The sequence below is a fragment of the Squalius cephalus genome (assembly GCF_949319135.1).
Source record: "Squalius cephalus genome assembly, chromosome: 21".
NCBI classification, from domain to species: domain Eukaryota; kingdom Metazoa; phylum Chordata; class Actinopteri; order Cypriniformes; family Leuciscidae; genus Squalius; species Squalius cephalus.
The window spans coordinates 6412406-6428608 of NC_137142.1; the positions used below are offsets into that span (position 1 = coordinate 6412406).

The window sequence follows — 16203 nt, forward strand, 5'->3', positions numbered from 1 at the left end:
TAACAATAGTGGCCTCACGGATGAATTGGAGTCAGTCTGCCAGCGCTTGTCAAACGGAAGGGCGAAGGGCAGAGGAGTTGTTGTTTGCACTCATTCATAAAAGCTGTAACCTTCAGCCGCTCCATTCATGACTGCAGAGATCGCTCCAGCGATAAGCGCGATTGGCGTGCGTCGAAAACACACGATCAAGGCGAGGCAACACACCCCGGGAGGATAGAAGAGGGTAAACAATACTAATACATATCAGCATACTTCCCTGGTTGATTGCTTGCATTAAGAATTGCAAACATTGTTTGTATCACACGTTTCCCGAAATGTTTAAATATGCAAATGAGGCATTGTCTAATTAAATATGCACTAATTTGCTTACATTTTTAGAAGAAAAAAAATCTGAACATTGGAGGAAGTCAGGTTCAGAATTATTATTTTTCTGACATATTAGAGTCAGTTTTTTTTACAGAGGGGATTTAATTTGGATATCTCTTTTTTTTTTTTATCACTCCATAAATCAGAAAACACTGTCAATAGCCAGAAAAAAAAAATATATAAAAAAAAAACACCATTTCAGACCCTTCAGAATATAGATGGGAATACAACTGTAAAGTTTGGAGAATGTAAGTGCTGCTGAACTCGGCCTTTACAGATAGCCTACTGTAATTGAAATCTACAGACGCAAATAGATAAAGTGCTATAAAAGATGCATTTAAAAGTGTATTTTGGATGTATTCTTTTCACTAGTCTGAAAAAACACTTTATGAACAGCCAAAAAGCCCCCCAAAAATCTCAAAATTAACAGATGCATGAAAAAACAGTATTTTTGCCTGTAGTGTCTCGCCTTAAAATGGCTTTTTGCAAATAGTGTACGTGATACATAAACAGGCAGGTGCAACTAAAAGCTGAGTTACCAAATGAAAACCAAGCTTACTTACTCATTAATTACTGTTCTGTTATTACACATTACGCTGGACAACAGTAACCATATTTCCTCCAAAATACCATTATTTCAAGGCTTGTTACTATGATAAATGTTTATTAACGTTCATCAATATTAAGTATGCAGGTGGGTTAAACTAACTAAGGTTGCTTACATTGGTAGTTAAGGTCAGGTTATATAAGTTATACCCTTACCAAAGTTACTGTGGTAATCTTAGTTCCTGTTACTTACTACAATGGGAATCACTTTAAATGTATTTAAGTATTATGTTCTAACATGTAAACCAAAAAATTGATAAAATGTTTTAGGTTGTACTTATCTATTAAAAACCCCATAACCTAACCCTAACCCACCCATAAACCAGACCACAAAACCCGTCCCTAACCTCGCTCGCATATAGTTTCATTATACCTAACAATTTTTCGTTACACTTTGTTTGGTAACACTTTATTTTAGTGTCCTTGTTTGTTGCATGTAGCTACTTACCATAGTAATAACAGTAAATTATGCATAGTTGATTACATGCAACTAACCCTCAACTGAACCCTAGCCCAACCCTAAATTAAGCACATGTTGTTAATTCATATTACTCAGTACTTAAGTATATAATTACACCGTAACAATGACACCTCAAAATAAAGTGTAACCCTTTATTTTAAGGTGTCCTTGTTACAGTATAATTCTATATTTATGGTAATATTAATTAAAACATTGCTTTAGGGTTAGGAGTAGGGTTTGGTTTAAGGTTAGTTGCATGCATCATTTACTGTGATTATTGCAGTAATTACATGTAACACTGTAAAATAAAGTGTTACCCAATTCTTTTAAAAATTTAATTGTAAGTTTGCACATTATATACTCGTCTACCATGTTATTTAGGGACTAGCAGGTTGAGGAGCTTGTTACCCCAGTAGGATGAATGTGATACAGCACAAACACAGGCAGACCAATCGTATTGATCTCTGTAAAAATGTTCCCAAACTAACGTTTGACTCTGCCTGTAAATAGTATAGAAGACAACAGTGCAAAATGACTTTGAGAAAAGGTCACCCGGTCCCCAACCATTCCCAATCCCCTGCAGGATTGCAGGAAAAATCGATTTCAGATCCTCATTTTCACTCTGACTCATATGAACAGCCTCGGCACAGACTGTGTGTGCCGTAAACTAAAGTATTACTTTGTGTATGTCAGTGTATGATTATCCTCATAGCTACGCGTCAATGCATATTCTTTCTTACATGGTCTACATTACAATATTGTTAGATGTTTTACAAATTTTTTGAAAATAAAAATCATTATGACAGCACTTAGCTCCTTCTTTTCCCAACCTTTCTGATACTTTTGACATGCTCGCTTGATCTGCAGCAATAATTAACCGTAATGTCTTAAAATGATGAGTCCTCAATGTTACACTAGCAAGCTCAGCGGTTTTAGAGCCTTATGTCTCTCTTTCTTTTAATTTGATTTAATATTGGTTATGTTAGCCATTTAATTCCCTTTAAGAGGATGTTGGACTGCATTGCTTTTCCTGGCTTTTGTCTGGGAAAAAAAAAGAGCTTTAGTTAAATCTGCTTATATTCTGATCGGGTTGTGTTTTTTGAAGTGTAATAAACCGAGGATTGACTGTTATGCTACTTTGACCTCAAGTGTATTTATATATTTATTTATCGTTAATGGGATGCTTATGTATTTGGGCTGAGCTTTTGAATTCATATTCTGTGAGTAAATGCGCAAAAATGTGTTTTGTTTGAATGCAACAAAAGTCCTTAAACATTATATCATCGTTATTATGTTTGAAACCTGCGATGATCTCAGTCACACGCACATTTTTTCACATCTTGCACTACATTACAAGATAATAATAAAAAAAGGGACAAGTTAACACAAGTCAAGGTCCACGAAATGCACTATACTTTAGTTTTGGTCCTTCCTTAGTAAGAGTCATGCTCAGGTTATGTAACCAATGAATGAATATCGAAGCTGGCAAGGCTGTGCTTCACATATCTGCATAAGTTAAGTGAGTTTTTGTCCTCCTTAAGACTCTAAATATAATATATGATTAAGCAACAATACAGTAACAGAGGTGATAATAATGGCTCTTTTAGGAAATATTAGGGCTGCGATATATCGGAAGATCGCAAATGAACCGCAATAACTTATTTGAATACTTCAATAACTTCCAAAAAGTTAATGTTTTTAGGTCCAGATAGCAGACAATCAACAAGCCGAACACAAGAATGTGAAACGTATGTATATTAAATATATTTAAATTGTTTTTATACACTAATAATGTGCATATCACATTATTTTAAAAAAGTTTTTCTTCAATAATATGCAGCCCTATGTATATTTAAATACAATTGTCACACTATCATGGAAAAGTGGAGAATTACAGATTTACAGTTGGCGTTTATTTCCATTTCAGATTTCAAGAAGTGCTTTCTTATTTCCCTCTATCAGACGTGTCCTGCGCTTCTTATGAATGTGTTTTACATCCTGTGGAAAAGACGCAAGGGCCAAATGCTCCTGCCCAATCTTCCAGGCTGTTAATTTTTTATTTGATTGTTTCCTTAAAGGTTTTCTTGGTCAAGCCAAGTAGTAAAATGTGATGGTTTGTTTGTGAAGGCCACTCTGCTGTTGTAAAGCGGCCTGTCCAAACATAGCTCCCAGTCCTCCGGAGAATGAGAGCGTTGTCAGCTTCTCACCCCTCTGTGGTCCTGCTGAGAAGGGAACACAGATAGCTCTTCTGTCACGGCCCAGACAGGAAGCCATTATCTGCGCTTTATTGAACCTGTTGTTCTTTTTCATTCAATCAGCCCATCCCTTCCCCCTCCCGAAAAGCATTGCAGAGCCAAATGAGGTCTTGTGAAATTCAGTGCTCTCATATGGAAATGCGCATGTGTCCACTGGAAGTCCAGTCGACTGCACGAGCTCTTTCATCCAGTGTGCTTCCGCAGCCCAGTGACTGGTCATTCAATAGTAAAGCATGATAACGAGGAGACTTCTTGCCAACACGTTCCCAAGCCAGCAGAAAGAAGCGGCCAAATGTCAGAGCCCAATCTGAGCCCCACTGCTCCAAGTTTGTTAACTCTAAATCAGGATTCAGACTGAATTGAATATCAAACGCAACGGGACACCTGGACATGAACAATGGCTTTGGTATTACTTGCCACCATTATTTAGCTCTCTTTGTGTCCTTTCTGGCCTTAAGGGTTGGTTTTCCCCCTTCTCAGGTTGAGGATGTAGTTGATATGACACTGATCTATGGCTGAATAGCACTTTATTCTGCTTGTAACCATATGTTTTAGGTGTCAAGTTTAGTCGTGTGTGTGTGTTTTCTATCCCGGTGGGGACTTCAACCTGAATGCAAACTGACTCATGGGGATTCGTGTCTGGAGAGTCCCCACAAAGATTGTGAACCATGTGTGTGTGACACATGTAATTCAGGAAGTTGTTTTTTCTTCACGCAAAAGACCTTGAAATACCCTCTAAAGCTATATTTTAATTGTTTTTTTTAAAAAAAACATCAGTCCTTGTTATCAAGGTTATTTCAGGTTGTCAAATGTTATGACCATTAGATTCGGAAGTTAATGATATTTGTAAAGCGGTTTTTACGTGAACATTATGATATAAAACATTTTCAAAACAATTGAAATGTTTACACTCATTATAGATGTGTAGGGGTAAGATAATGCTATGGTTTATACCACATACTTGACAGTTATACCACTTGACATTGCTGTTAAAAATGGTGTAAAGGTGTTTCAAATAAAAAGGGTAAGGGAACGTGGATGAAGGGTACTTTTCTGGTACGTGTGTTTTAAAACTGGACGTTTAAAAGATTTTTCCTTTTTATCTTATATTTTAATTTTAATAATGTAATGTATTCCTGTGGTCATTACTCCAGTCTTCAGTGTCACATGATTCTTCAGAAATCATTCTAATATGTTGATTTGCTGCTCAAGAAACATTTCCTATTATTATCAATGTGGAAAACCATTAGGCCTGATATGTTTGTGGAAACCATCATGCATTTTCTTTCAGGATTTAAAAGAACAGCATTTATTTAATATGTCCTTGCTGAATAAAAGTATTAACTTAATTTAAAACAAATATACTGACCCCAAATCTTTGAAGAGTGTGGTATAAATATGTGTCAGATGGCTGTTTCTGGCTACTGTGTGTGATGTCTTGCTCCATGAGCTTTGTGTTTTTTAGACACAATGTCAAGTTGATAATAGTTCTGCTTTTGACACGTGGATCAATATCAGTTCATGACAATGGACCAGTCATTGATCAAATGTTGGGATAACCATTTTGAGCTTATTAGAAATTGACATTAGTAATAATAAACTTAAGCCTGTATAGTGTCTGTGCCGTGAGCACAAAATTTGCACATAACTTTGTCATTTAATGCCTTTTCAACATTAAAGTTCATTCATTGTAATGCATGACAAAATAGACTTGCTTTTAAAAAGAGAGTCTTGTGTTTCCCCTTCTCTGTCTCCTGTAGAGTCGGGCCGGGCAGGGTTACACAGACCTTATCTCAGAAAGTAACACTCTCTGCCCTTCCCCTTATCAGGTGCGGTGCAACTGTTTAACCCACCTGCCAAAAGGGGCGGAAACCACTCTGCCCCACATTTAAATATCGATTTTCATGACTTGCTCAGGTTTTTTGTTTGTTTATTTGTATGTGTGCGCCCTGTGCCAGGTTTCTCATTCAATGGGGTTAAGCGAAATGATTCTGAGCTCTTTGTGTGAGGAACACACTTAAATTTAAAGGGGCCATATGAGACTATAGTATTTTAAAAGGTCAATATTTTGTTTATCGGGTGGACTATAATAGATAAACGTGCTTTAATGTTCAAAACACAAATTATTTTCACACACTGCGCATTTTTGCAGCACCTCTATTCCCAATCTGTCTGAAACGCTCTGATTGAGCTCCTGTTTCTACAAAGCCCCTCGATCTGATTGGCCAGCTGGTCCAGTGCATTGTGATTGGCCAAACACCTCAAGAGTGTGTCACAAATGGTTAATAATGTTGTTGTAATCGGAAACTAGTGGCGGGCGATCTTCCCAAAATTCCATATCAATTTTAGATCCTATAACAAACAATCACAATCCATGCAATCTTCCCAAATTTAAGATGTACTATGGAGAATATCCAGACTGGAGGAAGCCTATGGACTTATCTATTTGCACAATTTAAAACACAGAATTGCATTAAACAATCAGTTGTCAAAATAGTAATTTAAACCCTGATTTAAAACTCTGCATACTCTTCACTGAATGAATTAAATGTACATTGATTATTTTTAAAACTACTAAAGTTATTCAGTCAAGAGCAGTGAGTGATTTGCCTTTTCTTTTGTTAAAATTGAATGACGCAGACAGCAGGAGGTGTTTGCATCAGGCTTTAAGACCGAATGCATGGATCTAATATAATGATACGCATCCGATTTCACCACGCATGAAACACACATGATAGAGTCACATGATATAATTTGGCCAGTCAGCACAGCCATCTAGTAGACAGTCACTGTATTTTAACATTATTACGAGGACATAAAAAATTACAATCGCTACGATTCGCTTGAAAAGTAGATCGTGGATGTCTTCAAGATTGATCACAATATAAAATCGTCTTTTGTAGCTCTCTGACCTTTCAGATATGATGTTATAACTGTGTAATCTGTCTTCTTCACTGTAGCAACTTTATGTCCTTTAGTGACTACATAAAATACAGTTTAAAAAACATGATGCACTTGCATCCAAACATGCAGCGTTTCCACGACATGGCGACAACACTACAATTCACTCCAACCTCACCTTCTTTCTTTGCGTATGCCTTTGGTGGGCATCATGCTAATATTTCACTTTGTGACGTGGATGGCGGGAAATCCCTCGTGTGATAGACTATGAGCTTTCTAACTTTCAGATCTTATACATGCGCAGATGCATTACACACTAAAGGAAATGGAAAACATTATAAAGCATCATGGCCTCTTTGAGTCATTAATCACCGAAAAGCTTTCCCTCAGTTTTTAAAAAAATCTCATTCACGCTCACACATATTCAAACTAATTGTCACTAATGTCAAATCAGACACCTCTTTTTCACTGAAGTGTCATAAGCTGTCAGAGATGTGAAAAGTCCTATCTTTAGAGTTTTGCTATGGCAAAATAAGGTCGTAAACATGTATTAATCAAGTAACTAGGGTCAATTTGGATTTCATGGTGTCTTTAATAAAATTAAACCATTTATTTAATGTTTGTCTTTTATCACAATTTTATAAAAGCAATAAGCCACATAAGGTAGGACCCATGTACACCCCTCACACCTGATAAAATCACTGTAATGCATGTACTAGGTAAACACTTGTTGTTTGTGTTTGTACCTTTTTTTTCTAATATTAATTTAAGCAAATTAAGCTGGAATTGAGATATTCATAAGCAGAGCACACTGTAGCTGATAGATTTGGCAAAATGATTGTAGAGAGAGAGAGAGAGAGAGAGAGAACTTGCAACACTCATGTGATAAATGTCATGTGTTCACATGTCTACTGAATGTCCGCTGCACCACTGGACTCAATAGCAAGGGTGTCCTGTATTCCTGTCAAATTCTGCTCTGGTACAGAAGTGTGATGCAATTTGGTGCCTGCAAGGTTTTGTTTTTCCTCTTTACATCAGCAAAGATGCAAAGGAGAAAAATACAGACAAATAGACAAAGTCTATGAGTCTTAAAGAGATAGTTCACCCAAAAAGGAAAATTCTGTCATCATTTACCCACCCTCATGTTGTTCCAAACCCTCAAGACTTTCGTTCATCTTCGGAACACAAATGAAGATCTTTTTGATGAGATCTGAGAACTTTCTGTTCCTCCATTGACAGCTACGCAACTACCACTTTGACGCTTCAAAAAGATAATAAAGAGAACTTGTACTTGCCTGAACAAAGCTCATTGGTTCTTGCTGAAGCTCAGACGTGCTGCATATGCCTTTAAAAAATGTAAATGTTGATAAAATAGCAACAGTCACTTGGTCAAACTGGTTGGAGTGCATTTCATATGTGAGATTCCACATGTAGCCTATCTATTATCATCTTTTCATTAAATTACTTGTATTCATAATCATTTCATCAAAAAAAAAAAAAAAAACTGCTTTATAGAAAGAGGTGGTGACTGGCATCCGGCCTTTGTTTTCCTGTTTTATATATGCATTTAGATATATTTATTTTTTAGATATAATTTATATATTTATATTTATTTCTTTATTTAGCTTTTTCCATAGAAGTATTGATTAGCACAACTGATTTCAACTATGATAATAATAATAATGTTTCTTGAGCAGCAAATCAGCATATTAGAGTGATTTCTGAAGGATCATGTGACACTGAAGACTGGAGTAATGATGCTGAAAATTTAGCTTTGTGTCACAAGAATAAATTACATTTGAACCTACATTCAAATAGTAATTGCGATATTTCATAATATTACGGTTTTTGCTGTATTTTATCAAATAAATCCAGCCATGTAGAGATGGTAGTGTGGAACTAAAATGGCACAATGCAATGCCTAAAGGGACCGTTCAGTCCAAAAAAAATAATATTCTGTCATTATCGTGAAGAATGTTGGTAACCAAACAGTTTTGGTGACCATTGACTCCCACTGGTGATTAAAGGGATAGTTCACCCAAAAATGAAAATTCTGTCATCATTTACTCTCCCTCAAGTTGTTTCAAACCTGTATGACTTTCTTTCTTCTGCTGAACACAAAAGAAGATATTTTGAAGAAAGTCGGTAACCAAACGACTGATGGACCCCATTGACTTCCATAGTAGGAAAAAACCTACTTTACCAACCTTCTTTAAAATATCTTCTTTTGTGTTTAGCAGAAGAAAGAAAGTCATACAGATTTAGAACAACTTGAGGGAGAGTAAATGATGACAGAATTTTAATTTTTGGGTGAAACATCCCATTTATCTAAATCTGCTCAGATGCTGCAAGATCCCCTGGAAGTAAATGACATATTTTCGGTGTGCAAGTTGCTTGCAAAAACATTTTTAGGCACAAAACATGGCTACTTCTGAAAGGCCTCCGATGGAGAAACCAGTGTGGGTCAAGGTTTAGCCTTTGCTAGTAGATGCCAAAACTACACCATCTGCCTTCAGAAAGCATCTTTCTCTATTAACAGCCATCATCGTTCTCTCTCTCTTCTCAAACACTCAAACGACCAGGACCAGCTCTCCTGTTCGCACCAGTGATTGATGGTTCAGATGTAGGTGTTTACACAGCGTATAGGCTCCAAGTCAGCTCTCGTGTGCGTTGCGTTGCGTGCGTGTAGGTGTGTTGTTTGATGTAGAGGGGCACAGTAACCAACTGCTCTGGTTCATGTTCGGTTGAGCCCACACCCTGTGCATGTGTGGGAGTTGTTGGTCGTTGCTTTAGCTGGAGGTGTAGGCGAGTTGGAGCTTACGCTGCTCGGAGATTATATTCTCTGCACGTTAGACTGCGAGAGAGAGAAAGCTGTGCTGTAGGCCGCCGGCTCAAGGCAGAAATGGCTGCTTGTGGATGACTCATACTCCAGCTCTCCGAGTGTTTGTCAAGGAGACTGAATCATACAGTGTGTGAAGAGGAGGCTGGAGCTTTCTGGACGCAGACATGCTCGGTCCCCGTCCTTCTGAGCGCTCGCCCCGCCGATGCCGTGAGCGCCGCCGCTAGATACACAGAGATGACGGAGAGCAGCCGGTAAGCCCGGTCCAGGCAGGTTTTTCCAGATCGTTCTGTTGTGTCATGTGCCGTTCTGCTCTGTGTTTGTCTGTCAGTGCTGCCGTATCTTTGCAGGTTTAAAACGCAAGGCGCTGCTTTGGATTGCAAAGGTGGCGGTTGTGGGGTCCATGTGGCGTCCGCACGATTTCGATCACAATCTGATTCTCAGTGCATCTGGGTTTTTCAGCAACAGTGCAGGGATGCAAATTTGTGGTGAGCTGATCATGGTGTATGAAGATTCGATGTAAACGCCATACTGAAATATGTCTGCGCTGACTGGCCGATAGGAATCGAATAAGCGGCTGTAATAAAACCAGAGGCAGCTCGTTCTGTGTAGATGAAATGCCGCATCGGAGCCGTCTTAAGCTTGATCGTTGTTAATGTGGATTGTTAATGGATGTGCATGAGCATGATCAACTTTTAAAGTGATGTTTTTTTTTTGTGATGATGATGAACTATGTCTTGCGATGTGTAATGAGTTCATTGGTTGGTTTTCTTTATGATGATGATGATGCTGTAACGATTTTGCAGCGTTGTAATTATGTATGCCACTTATTAATGTTTTGTCCTAAGCTTTCCAATACCCTGAAATATTAAAAATTCATTTCAAATTTCAGTTATAATTGTTTGTGGATCGATGTAGAACAATTTGAAAGAGAATCGTGATGCATTTGCTAATCAATTTCTGTCCCCCACCTCTAGTGTCAGTCACAGGCTGAAGAATGTTTGATATTATGAATCAGATTGGATATACAGTTGAATAATAAACCATCAAGCCTTGCGTATGTGAATTTTTAAGGTGAATTTGTGATGTTTGAATTAAACAAATGGTTAAAGGAGTTTAAATTGGTTTATGGAAAGGAAGAAGTTGTCTGTTTGAGTAATAAACATTCTCGGAAGCGTTATGGATGGGTAGTACCCCTCATCAGTCTCTGTTATTTTGGGAATATTTGGGAATAATGTTTCCAGCACCTCACGCGGATACGACCACCATATATTTGGCCTCACAGGAGAAGATTGCGGATTGAATTAATTTGTGGCCATGCTGTCATAATTCCCTGAGTCGTCCATTGTTGATCTCATTGAGACTCTGGGAAGAGGTGGCGACATATCATTTAAAGCCTAGAGAACGTGGACAATTCCTCATTGTACGGAAGCCATTGTGCCCTATTGTAACGCCGGTGCCCCTGATTGTAATCAAATAGACTAAACTATGTTGAGACATCCGTCTGTCCGTCACTCTCTCCTGACTTTACCACAGTTCCTCTGTGGCCTGACAACCTGCACGTACACTAAAATACCCAGCCACAGAAATTCTGCAAGAAGTTTAGTCATTGTTCCTTCTGTAAACTGGAACTTGTAGACCTTTTATCTTCAAGGAACCCCTGAATGGGTGTTTTTGCCGACCCTTCGGAAGCCACCTAAAGAATCCCAGTGGCTTTCTATGACCTTTTAATATGAGTAGCTTGGAAATATATTTGTACTTTTTGTTGTTTTGTGTCAAGGTCATTTAGGTTTGTCCTTTTCTCACCTCCATCTCAAGGGGAAATATGTCATTTCTGTGGAACTAGTGTGTCTGACTGGACTGACCATAAAACAAGTCTTCCTGCAATGGAGGATGGGTTCATTGTGTGGACAACCTGGGGAATCTTGGGAAACCTTTGTGAGGTTGTAAGACCATTTATTTTAAAGGATCATTTATAATATTAGTTTACTTTAAAATTAAAATTGTCATCATTTACTCACCCATATGTTGTTCCAAACCTGTTTGAGTTTCTTTCTTTTACTCTTTTCCATACTATGAAAGCATACAGTTAACAGTGGCTGTCAAGCTCTAAAAAAAGACAAAACACCATGAAAGTATCATAAAATTTTAATTTTCAGAAGTCATGATATGACAGTTTTGTTTGAGGAACAGAATGAAATTTAAAGGGTTAGTTCTCTCAAAAAAAGAAAGAAAATTCTGTCACCATTTACTCACCCTCATGTCATTCCAAAGCTATAAGACTTATTATTCAAAACACAAATTAAGATATTTTAAGAGAGAGATTTCTGAAACTCAATGTCAACACAATCAAAATTTGCATGCTTCAAAAAGTTGTATCAAGCGGTTTAATCCAAGTCTTCTGAGAGACATAGGCTAATCGCTTTACATGATGAACCGATTTAATTTAGGCTTTTATTCACATATAAACATTCACATTGATCAACATAGAGCACAAGAACCAATGAGGTTTGTTCTTGCATGTCACACAAGCATGTTTGAGTTTCCTCAAGAACAAAATAAGTTTGTTCTTATATGCGTCAAGCATGTATGGTTGAGTTTATGTTTACCGTTTGTCTTTATGAACTTTTTGAAGCATCAAAGATTTGGTTGCATGGACTCTCAATGGAGGGACAGAAATCTCTCAGGTTTCATTTGTGTTTCGAAGATGAACAAAAGTCTCATGGGTTTGGAACAACATAAGTGAGAAAATGTTGAAACCTTAAAACCCTTTAAGATATTATTCACTGGAAATCTTTGAAAACAGGAGGGTTTGAACCCCCCTAAATAGAGTCTAGCAATGCAAATTATATATATATATATCAGTGTTGATGAACCAGTATTTATTGAGCCATGCTACCCTGTGAGTTTGCCATGATTGAACTGCACACATCTTCACTTCCAAAAACCTTCTTTTTTTGTTGTTAGTCAATACAAGTCGGACACTTGTGTTCATGGGTGAGTGCAGGACGAAAGCGGATGGGGGTAGTTGCTTTTCTTACTGATTTATTTTTGGTTATTTATTTTAAAGTGTCCTTGTTACAGTGTAATTATACATTTAAGTACTGAGTATTAATACATGTACTTACTATAGGGTTAGGATTAGGTTTGGTTTAGGGTTAGTTGCATTTATTTGCGCATATGCATTACTGTAACTACAGTAACATGTGGAACAATGACACTAAAATAAAGTGTTACCATTTTGTTTTCCTCAATTATGATTCCTTCTGAAAGGCCATTATAATTGAATGAGCGTGTGTGCCACGTTTGAAAGGATCTGGAATAGGAAGGATGGTTGTGTTGCGGTTGATGGGGTGTCACCTGTGCGGCGCTCAGAGAGTTGTTTGTTGGCTGGTTACGGCGGGGTGTGACGCTGGCCTGACGCCCACTGGCGCACAGATGGGAGAGAGGCCGAACTGAGACACCTTCCAGCCTGGGACGGCAGCGAGCAGAGGGAGTCGTGGCTTTCGCCGCCTTCGTACATTCTGTTGTGTGTGTGTGTGTGTGTGTACGCGCACGCTTCACATTATGTCTGTTAAATGCCTGTAATTCTATGACCCTATTTTCCCCCCGAGAAGCCAGATGGTAGATGTCCCAGCATGCTAAAGAGACATGCTAAATATTCTCAGTTATTTACTTGGAAAAGATGACCAGCTAACTATCACTGGTAAAACAACTGCATTGGATGACTGGAGTGAAAATTGCTGAAGCATTTGAGTCATACAGGTTTTTGGGTTTCCAGGGTCATGGAAATTTTGTCGTGACTAAATTTGTGTGGTTTTCGTTCTTGTTTTGTTATGTTTCAATGACTAGTTGTTGATCTTAGAAAAAGAAAAAAAAACAGTCTGATAACACCCTTCATCTGAAATGAAAATGGTGTCATCATTAACTCACCCTCATGTTGTTTCAAACCCAACCCAGGCTCATTGGAAAACCGTGTCTGTGGCAACATTTCTGCACAATTATATTACATTGCTTCTTTTCTTAATGTATATTACATTACTTCGTTTTGAGGTCATATTGTGGAACAGCCAAAAAGAAGTCTTTATTAATTGACAATCTGCCCTTATAATCATAATTTTTGTGAAATGGATTAAGCGTTGCTGTAGGGGTGTGCGATCTGATGATTTTATATCGGGATCGATCTTAAAGACATCCACGATCTACTTTTCAAGTGATTCGTAGAGATTGTGATCTTTTATGTCCTTGTAATAATGTTAAACTACAGCAATGACTGCCGACTACGCCTGTGTTTTGGAGTTTTGCTAAGAAGCCTTGGTTGAATAAAAGTGTAAAAGTGCTGTTTTTTTTTTTTGTGGAACACAAAAGGTGAAGTTTTGAATCATCACACAAATCTTTTCTATTCAAGAAAGATCGAACACACTCCAAGCTTCGTGTGAGGAGCAGACTGGACCTTTTGCTTTCAATTATATTCCTAAATCCTCCTCTGTAAAAAGGGTCTTAAAGATAAATCCTTATACAGTGATGATGAACAACTGGATAGGTCATGGGAATCCATTGCTCAGGAATATTTTACGGTTCTGAGACTTTCAGGATCTTTTCAGTAGCCTATACCGTGATTGTGATGTCTTTGTTCGTCTGTATCAAGTAAAGAAAGACTATGTAATGCAAGGAATTCTAAAATATGTTGATGACTTAAAATGCCAAAGATAAAAAAAAGTCTTCTGTTATAAATGTCTAGTGTCCTTGGAAGGACAAAGGAGATAAACAACAGGAAGCAACAATGACATCACAGAAAGGAAACGGCAGTCTCTAATTTTAATCAGACGTTACATTCAGTGACTAATATGAGTGTGTTCGAATGTAAGAGAAGATTTCTGTGTGTTTAGAGGTAATGCTTTAGCAAAAAGATTTTCAGATTGACAATCAGTCCTTTTCAGTTCTTGCATTTGTAATGTTATATCTCGCCGCTTTACCCTCTCGTGCCCTCCTGCACTCACCGGAGAGTAAAGAGGTACGATCTTTCAAACCGTACGAGGGAAAAGCGAGGAAAAAGGAGGTTTTTTTTGTAAATTTCCACATCACAGATGGATAGAATGACTCACTCTCTCACACACACAGACATAAACACTCACACATACTTCAGTGACATTTTCACTCGCCTTTCTGCATTTAACATCCAGGTTTTATCATGCGTCCTCTTTTAGATCCGTCGTGAGAGAGCTTATCGGTAATATTAGCATTGCTTTTAATCAAAGATATCCACCAGTGAACTAATTGACTGACATTGACTACTAGGATCATTTGTCTGGCATTTTGGCAGAACAGACATGGTAGTTTCCCATTTATGGTTTAATTATTTGTCTGGGTTTTCATTTAAAGATTGTGCAAAATATGTCATTTTTTTCTAATTTCTATACATTTCTAGGTCTTTTTTATAAATTATAAAATTATAAATTGTCTTTTGCTTTAAAAAAAAGAAAAATTTAGGACCAATATTGTCATTATTTCCATGTCAATTAAGCCCTTATAAAAACATAAAATAAAATATAATCCCCTGGTTTCACAGACAGGGCTTAAGACTAGTCCTAGACTAAAATGTAAGTCTGAGCTGTTTCCACTGAAATAAACTTGCACTGACTGATCTTAAAAATATATCAGTGCCTTTTTAGTTTTAAGATGCACATCGGTAATGTTTTTTTCTAAGCATGTTTATAAAAATTACTTAAATGTCCTAATTGATCTATGGTCTAATCCTGGCTTAGTCTAAGCCCTGTCTGTGAAACCGGGCCAATAATTTTTACATTTAAATGAGAATGTTTTGTGTTTCGCATTACAATAATAAGGGAGAATGTGCTTATTTGTCATACAAAAGCTTATATATATATATATATATATATATATATATATATATATATATATATATATATATATATATATATATATATATATATAGCTAAAATAAAATACAAATATTAGATGGAAAAACTTAAACTTAAGAAACTTAAATGGAGAAATAAACAAGTTTAGTATTGCCTTAAATTACTAAAACTGAAAAAAATCACTAAGAAATTTAAATAGATTTAAATCTAAAAAATCTTTTATTTATTTTTTTTACTAATAAAAATGGCAAAAGCACATAGGCCTAACAAACGTACTAAAACTTAAGGTGAACTTAAAATGAAACTGAAAATTTAAAAAATAGATCCACTAATTAAAAATATTAATAAATACTATAATAGTATATAAATAATAACACTAACATCTAAAAACAAAAAAAAAAATACACACACACACACACACACACCCCACACACCCCCTTTGGACCCAGTGCCCCAGACACCCAGCGGCACATGAAGGACGTGTGGTGTGAATCGCACCGACAGCTGCAGCTTAGAGAGGAATCACCAGCCCTCCGCTCGTTCAATTATGAAAAACACCTAGTTTTATGAGGAGTTACATTTGATTTGATTTTAATTAGCTGCTGATATTGAATGACTCTGGCATAGAGACAATCCCCTGGCCTGGCTCTCTAAGTGTAAGTACATTAGACGGTGCTGCTCCCACAGGACTTCCTCCCTCATTAATTCTAATCCCACAGACAGCATCATTTCTCTATTTCTTTCCACTAGAGGAGCCACATCTACGTAGTCTCTGTGGATAATAATTACAAATGGATGATCGTAATACCCGCTCATGTGGCTGCTGTGGTCTGCGTGCCACGACGTGTTTGGTAGATCCTGTCGTGTTCTCTTTCATTAGACGCAATCTCAGAT

At 37.2% G+C, this 16203-nt stretch overlaps 1 protein-coding gene across 2 annotated transcripts in view; it reads left to right on the forward strand.

The window, feature by feature from the left end:
- The window catches only part of spred2b (sprouty related EVH1 domain containing 2b), a 41545-nt gene that overhangs the window by 3674 nt on the left and 21668 nt on the right, over nt 1–16203 (forward strand). The window lies entirely within an intron of this gene.